We start from the raw sequence: 10,677 nt of genomic DNA on the forward strand, positions 1-10,677 counted from the left end.
TGTGTTTGTATAAGTGAGTTCAAAACATGTGCTAAGCTTATATAGAGTGTAATTAACTTAGCCTAATCAAAGTTGATTAAGGTTAATTAATTAGGCTCATTTCTAACTAAGTTCAATCAGTTTATTTTAATTATTTTGGTCCAAATCAAATTTTGATGAAAGTTGCCATAAAATTCTAAATATTCTAATTAGTCTATTAGGCTAGTCCATTTTGCCTTTCGAAGCCGTTTGGGCTTCCAATTTATGATTCTAAGTCGATAAGTGAACAGATATTCCATGAAATAACAGATAACTACAAAATTAAGCATGTAACACATAATTGAACACATAGTCATGCAATTAAACTTATTAAAACAATATAATATAATAATACGGAGGTCGGGTTGTTACACCGAATCAACTACTTATTATAAATCCAAATGAATTAACAAGCTCAATTAACTAGTTATTACAAGTTCAAATGAATTTAAGTATTTAATTACAACATATTACTATTAAAGCATTAATTTCATGAGTCACTGGAAATAAAGAAACCCATATGCATGAACATGAATTTCTACTCGAAAACATCTCTGTTTTGCTGCAAAACTGTTTTGTTCTGCAGTCAGAAAATTAAACTATTTTCTCCCCTGCCTTTGCTCTGTTCTGCCATGAAAATGGCACTGTCTATGTAACATGAAGTGGTCGGCCAGAAAAAGTGGTCTGCCGGATAGTCAGGTGGCCGGCCGGCCACTATTTTGGGGGTTTGCCCTGCTACAACAGAAAAGAAACATAGCACAAACAGAGTATTTCCAAGAGATGTTTGTCCTTTTTGCCTCTCCCTATCATGAAACAAATCAAGGGAAGGGTAGACTCGATTCGCGAACCATCAATTGACGCAAACTCATTGCCTGATGGTTTATAAATCGATGGGACAAAGTCTTAATAAATAGAAAATAAAGACCAACAAAACCTCCTCCCTATCATAGAGTTACCTCAAGGAAGGTGGTAGACATTGATTCTTGAGCTATTATCATCACTAGAGAGTATGAAATGACTCAAGATTCAATGGGTTCAATTAACATCCGCTTGAACCCGACTTGATTTTATTACTCTTGTCCATTTTAATCCAAGTTTCTTAGCCCTTTTTAATTACATTTCCATTCTTTAATCATTTACTCTAAAAATGAGAATTAAGTCTACTAAAAAGAGGGAGGAAAGTGTCAAACAAGAAGTTGTTCTTGACATGAGAGAGATTTAATTCCTTGGTAATGAACCTCTAAAGAGATTAAACCATTAAGCATGCAAGGATCTCTTTTGCATACCTTAAATAACACTCGTTTGAAACAACTCTCAAACAAATAAAACCAAGAAAGGAGGGAGAGTGCAGAGATGGTTAGGACAAGTGTAAACACATGTATGAAAAGCATAAAATAAAAGCTATCAACTTAGATAGGTTGGTGTCTAAGGCGTAAACCACAAAACCTGTAAGGACTACAATACTATAAGCATACTATACAAAGCATAAATGAAGTAAACTCATTAAAACAGTCCTAAAATCCATAAAAACAATGCTGGAATTAACTCAGAAAAGCTAGAAAAAGTGAACTAAAATAATGAAGAAATGAAGCTAGTAAGCAAGTCTAAGGAGGGATGGCTAACCCCTCCATTTTTGAGACCTCAAAACTACATTTTTAGCCTCTGAAAAACAGTGGTAAAAAGCTAGAAAATAGATAGGAAACACAAGGGCAAAAGCTTGGAGAACAAGGTTCAAAGAAGGGTGGTTAACCATTCCACCTTTGATAGCTTTAGGCCACAAGTTTCAGCCCATAAAAACAGTGTAAAACCAGTACAAAAACAACAATAAAATATAGGGAAGAAGTAGTGTAAAGAAGGTCAAGGTTATACCTCTTGAAGAGGAGTAACTCTTTGATTTACAAACTCACAAGTAAGCACCCTCAAGAGTTGAAATTGACACTCAAGAATCTCAGCAAAGAGAGCTAAAATATTGGTTTAGGAAGTACAAGTAAGGGGTATGGGTGTTGCAAAATTGAGAGAGAGAGAGGGAGAGAGAGAGAGAATTTCAAGTTGTTGAGCTTTTGGAATTTTTTCTAACCTAAAAACATAAGGTATGGTCATGTATATATAGAAAAACTGGTGTCTTAATTAGAAATATCTATATGGAGCCAGCTGATGCAGTGCATACACATAAGGGAACAATTGGCAGCAAAATATCTGCCAGCCGAGAAACCTGGCCAGCTGGCCAGCTAGGGGACAGCCGGCCACCAAATTCTGGCCAGCCGGCCACCTGTTGGCCTGCAGGCCTCTGGGTGGTCAGGCTTGAAAAAAATAGATTTTGGTCCAAAGGTGGTGTAAGGTTCTAGGCTCTGGAACTCGAGAATCGAGACTTCTCGCTGAGAAAATTGAGCGTATGTTCAGCATAATATTTTATCATCAGGTGATCAACCTGAGGCGTCCAAGTCTTAAGGGCGGTCAAAAATGGGGTGTCTACAATGAGTGAATCATGTGCCTCCGAATTACCAGTTGGAATCCCAACAGTGAAGTGATACTACAATGCGAGCAACACCCACACAAATCACAGTACAATGGCATATGTTCTTCAATGGCAGAGAGATTGAAAGCACAAATATTTTTACCCATAATATTACGTTTTGCTTTCCCATTCACTTCCATAATAATATGTATATTGATAAGTTTAATATATAGAAATATAGGTAACCACCTATCCTTATCCCAGATAAGATGGGATGGTAAGTTGTCCTTATTTTTTAGGATAGCTCTGAATTTAAATTCAAATTAAATTCAGATGGGTCCTACATAGGTCATGGGTCATGCCACCATGGACGCTCAAACCCAGCTCTAAAACTCGACCCATTTACCAACAACATCAAAGCTACGAAGCTCCTCTAAACTCACATTGTTTTACTTCTCTCGTCTCATGAAATTGTAGTTGTTGAAAAAAACTTGCACTCATTGCCATTGCCAAAAACGTATGTATAATCGATAGTTGCCACCGTTGCTATTAGATCGCCATTGGAAGGTTCTCAAGGTTTTAAGGATGGGATTTGGGAAAGATGGATGAGTGGTGATGAAAGTGGATACTTTCATAAACCCTATCTCATTATTTAGTAGATGTATGGGCTTAATTAAGAGATGGACTGTCCCAAAATGATTGATATCCTCTTTAGTAATTTAATTTAAGGTTATTATTGTAATAAGAAAAAACGTCAAAAAATATAGAGTCCAAAATAATAAATGAGGTGCTAATAGAAGTACTTAGTGAAAAAATGTTTGGAACTTGAGTTGGAAAAGTGCAATTTATTCTACATTTGTGGATCATTGCATACGTGTGAAAGGCTGTGTAGTGTAATATAAAAACTAGGAGGATTATGTTGAAAAGTTCGAGAATGGTTGCCCTGGATTATAATAATAGAAAGATTCAATTTATTTGCCAATTAAATGTCGTAATTGGAGAAAATTGAATTGAATTGAATGACCAGGAATCGCCGAATTCGTTGAACAGTGCTTTTGTTGTACCTTTTTTCTTGCGGTCCAACTACCATACATAAGTAATAGTTTTGAAATTTGCTTGTCACAATAAATAAATATATATATATATATGTATAATTTTTTGAATAATGTTTGAGAGCTCGAAAATCCCTCCCCCAATTTCCAAAACGACGTCGTTTTGGGCATTATTATTATTATTATTATTATTATTATTATTATTATTATTATTATTATTATTTCTTCTTCTTCTTCCATTTTCGAGTTGAAACGCAGAAGGGAAGAGAGAAAGAGAGAGAGAGAAGAGAGAGGAGGAGCACCACCGCCGTCGCCTCGCCACCGCCGAGGATCGTCGTTGCTCGTCGCCCGCCGTTGCTGCTCGTCGCCTCGTCACCGGCCGTCGCTGCTCATCGGCTCCAGCCCCATTTGTTGGGGCCCCTCCAGTCCCTCCTCCTCTCTGCCTCCGCCGTCTGCCTCTGCTTCTTTTTCTTCCCTTCTTCTTCTTTCCTTCTTTCTTTCTTCCCTTCGTCTGCTTCTTCTTCTCTGATTGAACCAAAAAAAAAAAATTCAAAAACGACGAAACGACGTCGTTTTTGGTTGGGGGGATTAGGGGGGGCTCCCTTTCGAGCGACGTAGCACGACTGTAATTTTTTTAAATTGAATGTCTTGAAATCTTTAAATTAATGATTGAAGAAATCTCTAATAAATTTTTAGGATGACTCAGACTTAAGATTATTGATCTTATTCTTAAATTTTATTGCTCGACTATCCCATTGGAATTAATTGTCACAAAATAATATTATTTCCTAATTTTTTATATTCCACGGTACACCAAAATTCTCAATTTTGCAATTTGACTATGACTAAAAAATTAACTTATTGGCTAGAAAAAAAAATCATTTTACTAAAAAAAAGTCTTAATTTATTTGTCAAACTCATTTTTTAAAACATCCAACATAACTGCTTTAAAAGACCATTAGAATAAGTCAAAATGATAGAAATTTACTGCAAAAAATTATTATTTTACCATTTATTTGTATATTTATTTTAAGTCAACCATTCATTTCTGAAGATGACAATTTCAGACATATATAGAATCCTATAACAAAAGGAAGTCAAAGAAGAAAATATTTTGGGTTGGGCTTGTCCGGCTCAGTACCTATCTTTTTTGGCCAAAAATATTTGAATTGAATTTTATTTTTCAGTAAATAAAAAAAAACCTGTCCAGAATTCAAATTTAATTCCGAAGATCTGTCCAATTTTCCCTCCACCCGAACATGTTCCAATCTGTTTGAAATTAAACCGCATAGATTCAATATCTGTTTAAAATTCAAACCAAACAGTGTCTTACCTATTTAAACAGATTTGTATATGTTTAATTTAAACTGAACAGGTTTTGTACCTGTTTAATTCAAACCAATCAGCCACCACCCTATCTATAAATAGCCAGTCTCTTATTTGGTTTTTTCACTCTAATTTTCATCCCTAACTCTGCCTGCTCTCTCTGCATTTTGCTATATTGTTTTCTTGTGAGAAAGAGTGTAAACACAAAGTGTGTTCGTTGTGCGAATAATTTGTAGTGCTGCAATTATTCATAGTTGATCATTTTATCCTGGAAGATAGACGTCCATAATCTGAAAGCACCGTGGAGAGGACGAATCTGTCTTAAGGATACAGTGTTAAACACTAGACTTGATCAAAAATTTGTTCAAGAAATTAATTTGGTAAGTTATTAATGTACTTTCTGTTTTATTATTTTTCTGCTTCAGATTTTGATTTTGTTTTTGTAACAAAATAAAAATCAGTTTTTATTTTTTTTTTTTTATTTTCTGGTTTGATTTTTGTAATCAAACAATCTCTCTGATTTCCTTTATTTCTTATGTATTCCGTTTGTTGTTACGTATACAAACATAATTTATTTTTTAAATACAATGAAGATTGTCTAACAATCTTAAGACAGACCATTTTTTGATGTCTTCATTGTATTTATTTTTCTGTACTTTCACACAGTGATATTCTGGTTGAAAAATACAAATTGTAGTAATATACTGTTTGACAAATAGTAATAATATACTGTTCATTTTCTTTGACAACTAGTAGTAATATACTGGTGTCATTAACGATTGCAGAATATTAATTTGTGTTACAGAAAATTATTATAGTATTTTATTTTTTTGGTTTTAGTAATAAGGAAAATAAAATTATTTTATGTTATAATTTATTTTCTGGTTTTAGTAACTAGAAAATTAATTTGTGTTTTGGTTTTTTTTATTTTATTTTTGTAATCAGAAATTATGGCTGCTGAAAGTAGTACTCCAAATCTGATCGTTGCAACGACTCCGGTCCCTATTCAGAACCATGATCAGATTCCAATAAATCATGGAGAAAAATTGAAAAAATTTAAAAGTACTGAGTTTAAGATATGGCAGCAGAAAATGTTGTTCTGTCTTATAACTCTAAATTTAGCCCGGTTTCTTCGTGAAGAGGCTCCAGTACTTAGAGAGAATAAAAGTAATCGGCAAGTTGTTACCGCTGTAGACGCCTAGAAACATTCTGATTTTCTATGCAGAAACTACATCCTCAATGGCCTTGACAACATGCACTACAATAAAATGCACCTTTGGCGACCAAAATTGGCGACTAAAAAAAAATTTAATCGCCAAAAGTTATGGAATTGGCGACCAACATTTTTTTTAGTCGCCAAAAATAAAATATTTAGCTACAAATTTTTTTTTGTCGGGGTATATTCATTATTGGCGACTAAAAAACAATTTAGTGGCTAAAAATGCCAGAATTGGACAAAAAAAAAAAAAAACTTAGTCGTTGTATATTGACTTTTGGCTACTAAAATATTTAGTCGCCGAATGGGAAATAAAAAATTATTTTTTCTCTTTGCCGACTAAAGTTTTAGTCGCCAAAAACTTACTTTCAGCGACAAAAAAAAAAAATAGTCGCCGTATATTGACTTTTGGCTACTAAAATATTTAGTCACCGAATGGAAAATTAAAAAAAATTTATTTTTTCTCTTTGGCGACTAAAGTTTTAGTCGCCAAAAACTTACTTTCAGTGACAAAAAAAATTTAGGCGCCATATATTGATTTTTTACTATTAAAATATTTAGTCGCCAAATGGAAAATAAAAAATTATTTTTTCTCTTTGGCGACTAAAGTTTTAGGCGCCAAATGATTTTTTTTTTAACCTATCTTTAGCGACTAAAATTTAGTCGGCAGATGTGTTCAAAATTTTACTGGGAAATATTTCATATTGGCGCCTAAATTTTTGCCCAAATCTATTACTTCTTCACACGGTTCTTTCTCTCTCTTGCTCTCTCTCAGTCTCTCTCTGTCACACAGAGAATCAATCACCACTGCCCCTCATCTCAGCATCGCATACGACCAGTGTCCGTCAATCTTCCACCGTTGAACATCACCACCGCAGCTCACCGGCCTCCTCTTCTCCTCCGCCTCCGAGATCCGCGACACCTGCTGGTTCTAGGCTAGCTCCAAAACCCCTTTTCCAATGGCTCCTCTATTTCCCCCTCGGCACCCGCCCTTCCGGCCGCGTCTTCTTCTGGTCCTACCTCTTCTACCTCTCTCGCTTCCTCCATACTTTCCGCACCTTCTTCTCTATCCTCCGCGGCCGTCACCTTTCCTTCTTCCGCCTCTTCAACCACTCTATTTTCATCTTCATGTCCTTCCTCTGGCTCGAATTCTCTCAATCTTTTCAAGTTCTTGCCATTCTCATTGCTACCTCTGTTTACTCTCTTATTTATGGCTACAGATTTTGGACTGCCATTGGTTTGCCCAGTGCTTGTTTCCCCTTTGTGGTCACTTGTCAGATTGTTCTTCTCGGTTGTAATGTTTTTTTGCCATGTGGGTGTGTTTTTGCTTCATTTTTTGAAAGGTGGGTACAATGGAACTAGGGCTTGGGGCTTCAATTCGGTTCTCAATGTTGCCATTCTCTTACTGTTTCTTAATATTTATGTCAAGATGCATCTTCAGAAGAGAAAGGTTGCTGATTTTGATGCCATTAAAGATGGAGATGTAGACACGGACATGGCCAAAAACAAGGATATTTGAGTGGTGGGTTTTTCTTCTGTGTGTGTGTGTGTGTGTGTGTGTGTGTGTGTGTGACTTTAGATTCAGGGGCAATAATATAGTGATGAATTTTATCAGTATATATATGTTATACACATGAATTGTTAGGAGATAGACAGATTATATACAATAATTCTTAGTAATTCTTAGTAATTATATACAATAATTCTTAGTATATTTGAGGATGCTTATAAGTTACCATTAAGCATTATTATCCTAGATGACATTGAGAGGTAACTTCAACTTATTCTAAGTTTGTGTTCTGCAATATGTTTGTCCTTACATTCCATTGGTAATCAGTCTTTTCGACATTCATTAATGCAGGCTACTGGAGTATGTTGCAATTGGACCTCGGTTTTCTAATTTGATTTCTCAAACATTGATGGTCCTTCTCAAAAGGCTTCCTCCCAAGGTTTTTCCTTTATTCCATTTCTATATTGGCTGAGTTATTATTATGGTTAAGTTACATATATTTTGTTGAACTTTAGCATGACTTAAATTTACCCGAAAAAGGGCGATAAGGGGGTGAAAATGGGAAACAACCCCCGAACCACCGTACGAATGTCACGGCCACCTTTCCCGTGACAAATAGGACATGTCACAACGGACGGAATGTCATTAGCACACATAGTTTGGGAGTTAGAGCTGAAAATGCATTAAACTTAACCAAAAAGCGTTAAAGGGGTAAAAACACGAATCAGTCCCAGAACCACCGTATGGATGTCATAGCCACCATCCCAAAAATTCAAAACAGCCCCCGAACCACCGTCTAGCTCACACGGGCAGTTTCCCCATGACAAATACGACTTGTCACAACTAAAGGAACATAATTCGAACCCGTAGGTTGGGAGTTTAAGCCGAATACGCCCAAAACTTAGTCGAAAAAGGGCGTATCGAGGGCGAAAATTTAAAACAGCCCCAGAACCACCGTGTGCCTCTCACGGGCAGCTTCCCCATGACGAATATGAATTGTGACAATTGACGGAATGTAATTCAGACCCGTAAGATGGGAGTTGGAGCCGAATACGCTCAAAACTTAGTCGAAAAAGGGCGTTTTGGGGGAAAAAATTCAAAACAGCCCCCGAACCACCTTGTGCCTCTTACGGGCACCTTCCCCATGACAAATGTGACTTGTGACAACTGATGGAATGTAATTCGGACCCGTAGGTTGGGAGTTGGAGTTGAATACGCTCGAAACTTAGTCGAAAAATGGCGTTTCGGGAGCGAAAATTCAAAACAGGCCCCGAACCACCATGTGCCTCTCACGGGTAGCTTCCCCATGACAAAATGACTTGTCACAACTAACAGAATGTAATTTGGACCCGTAGGTTGGGAGTTAGAACCGAATACGCTTGAAACTTAGTCGAAAAAGGGGTTTTCGGGGGTGAAAATTGAAAACAGGCCCCGAACCACCATGTGGCTCTCACGGGAAGCTTTCCCATGACAAATAGGACATATGACAATTGACGGAACATCATTCAGATCCATAGGTTGGGATTTGGAGCCGAATACGCCCAAAACTTAATCGAAAAGGGGCATTTCGAGGGCAAAAATTCAAAACAGCCCCCGAACCAACGTGTGCCACTCACGGGTAGCTTCCCCGTGATGAATATGACTTGTGAAAATTGATGGAATGTAATTCAGACCCGTGTGTTGGGAGTTGGAGCCAAATACGCCCGAAACTTAGTCAAAAAAGGGCTTTTCGGGAGTGAAAATTCAAAACAGCCCCCGAACCATCGTGTGCCTCTCATGGGAAGTTTCTCCATGACAAATATGACTTGTCACAACTGACAAAACGTCATTCAGACTCGTAGGTTGGGATTTGGAGCCGAACATGCCCAAAACTTAGTCGAAAAAGGGCGTTTCGAGGGTGAAAATTCAAAACAGCCCCCGAACCACCGTGTGCTTCTCACGAGCAGCTTCCCCATGACAAATATGACTTGTGACAACTGACGGAATGTAATTCGGACCCGTAGGTTGGGAGTTGGAGCCGAATACGCCCGAAACTTAGTCGAAAAAGGGCTTTCGGGGGCGAAAATTGAAAACAGCCCCCGAACCACCATGTGGCTCTCACGAGAAGCTTCCCCATGACAAATAGGACATGTAAAAACTGATGGAACATCATGCGGATCCGTAGGTTGGGATTTGGAGCCGAAAACGTCTAAAACTTAGTCGAAAAATGGCGTTTCGGGGGCGAAAATTCAAAATAGCCCCAAAACCACCGTGTGCCTCTCACGGGCAGCTTCCCCATGATGAATATGACTTGTGACAACTAACGGAATGTAATTCGGACCCGTAGGTTGGGAGATGGAGCCGAATATGCCCAAAACTTAGTTGAAAAAGGACGTTTCGGGAGCAAAAATTCAAAACAGCCCCCAAACCACTGTGTGGCTCACACGGGCAGTTTTCTCATGACAAATATGATTTGTGACAACTGACGGAATGTAATTCGGATCCGTAGGTTAGGAGTTAGAGCCGAATACGCCCGAAACTTAGTCGAAAAAGGGCTTTTTGGGGCCGCAAATTGAAAACAGCCCCCAAACGGCCGTGTCGCTCTCACGGACAATATCTTGAATGAAATGGCACTAATAGACATTAATAAGTAGGGATAGTTTTATATCCAATCTAATGATTCAAGTGCCTTTTGCAAACAATTAATGAGGAAGTTGGTAAAAAGAATACTTTTATTCACATTGGGCTTTGATGTTGGTTTAGCCACAGAATTTGGATAGATGTTGCATACAAATAGAAGATTGTTACATTTGCTTCATGTTAGTAATGACAAATTTAGTAATACTGTTTTGCATTTAACAATGTTCCTTATAACAAAAGACTTTAGAAAGACTGATAATTGATTCATCATGGAGGGTTGCTTCTTTGATATGTTATGTGTCACTTGTTGCCAAATTCATTCATGAAGTTGGTCATTTTTGGGTCTAATTCTAATGTTTTTTTGTTTTTTTTGTTTTGTTTTTTTTTTTTTTTTGTAGATGACTTTGTTGCGTGGACTTGTGGAAAAGAAATTTCACTTTTGTATAGAACCAATATAATACTTTTGTCGTCCCCGGCTTTT

General features: G+C 37.2%; 1 pseudogene; it reads left to right on the forward strand.

The window, feature by feature from the left end:
- Nucleotides 1–5,801: 5,801 nt before the first annotated feature.
- On the forward strand, nucleotides 5,802–7,586 carry LOC114271316 (fatty acid elongase 3-like pseudogene; annotated as a pseudogene).
- The last annotated feature ends 3,091 nt before the right edge of the window (nucleotides 7,587–10,677 follow it).

This window comes from Camellia sinensis, chromosome 2 (assembly GCF_055761805.1).
Source record: "Camellia sinensis isolate YWXY chromosome 2, ASM5576180v1, whole genome shotgun sequence".
NCBI classification, from domain to species: domain Eukaryota; kingdom Viridiplantae; phylum Streptophyta; class Magnoliopsida; order Ericales; family Theaceae; genus Camellia; species Camellia sinensis.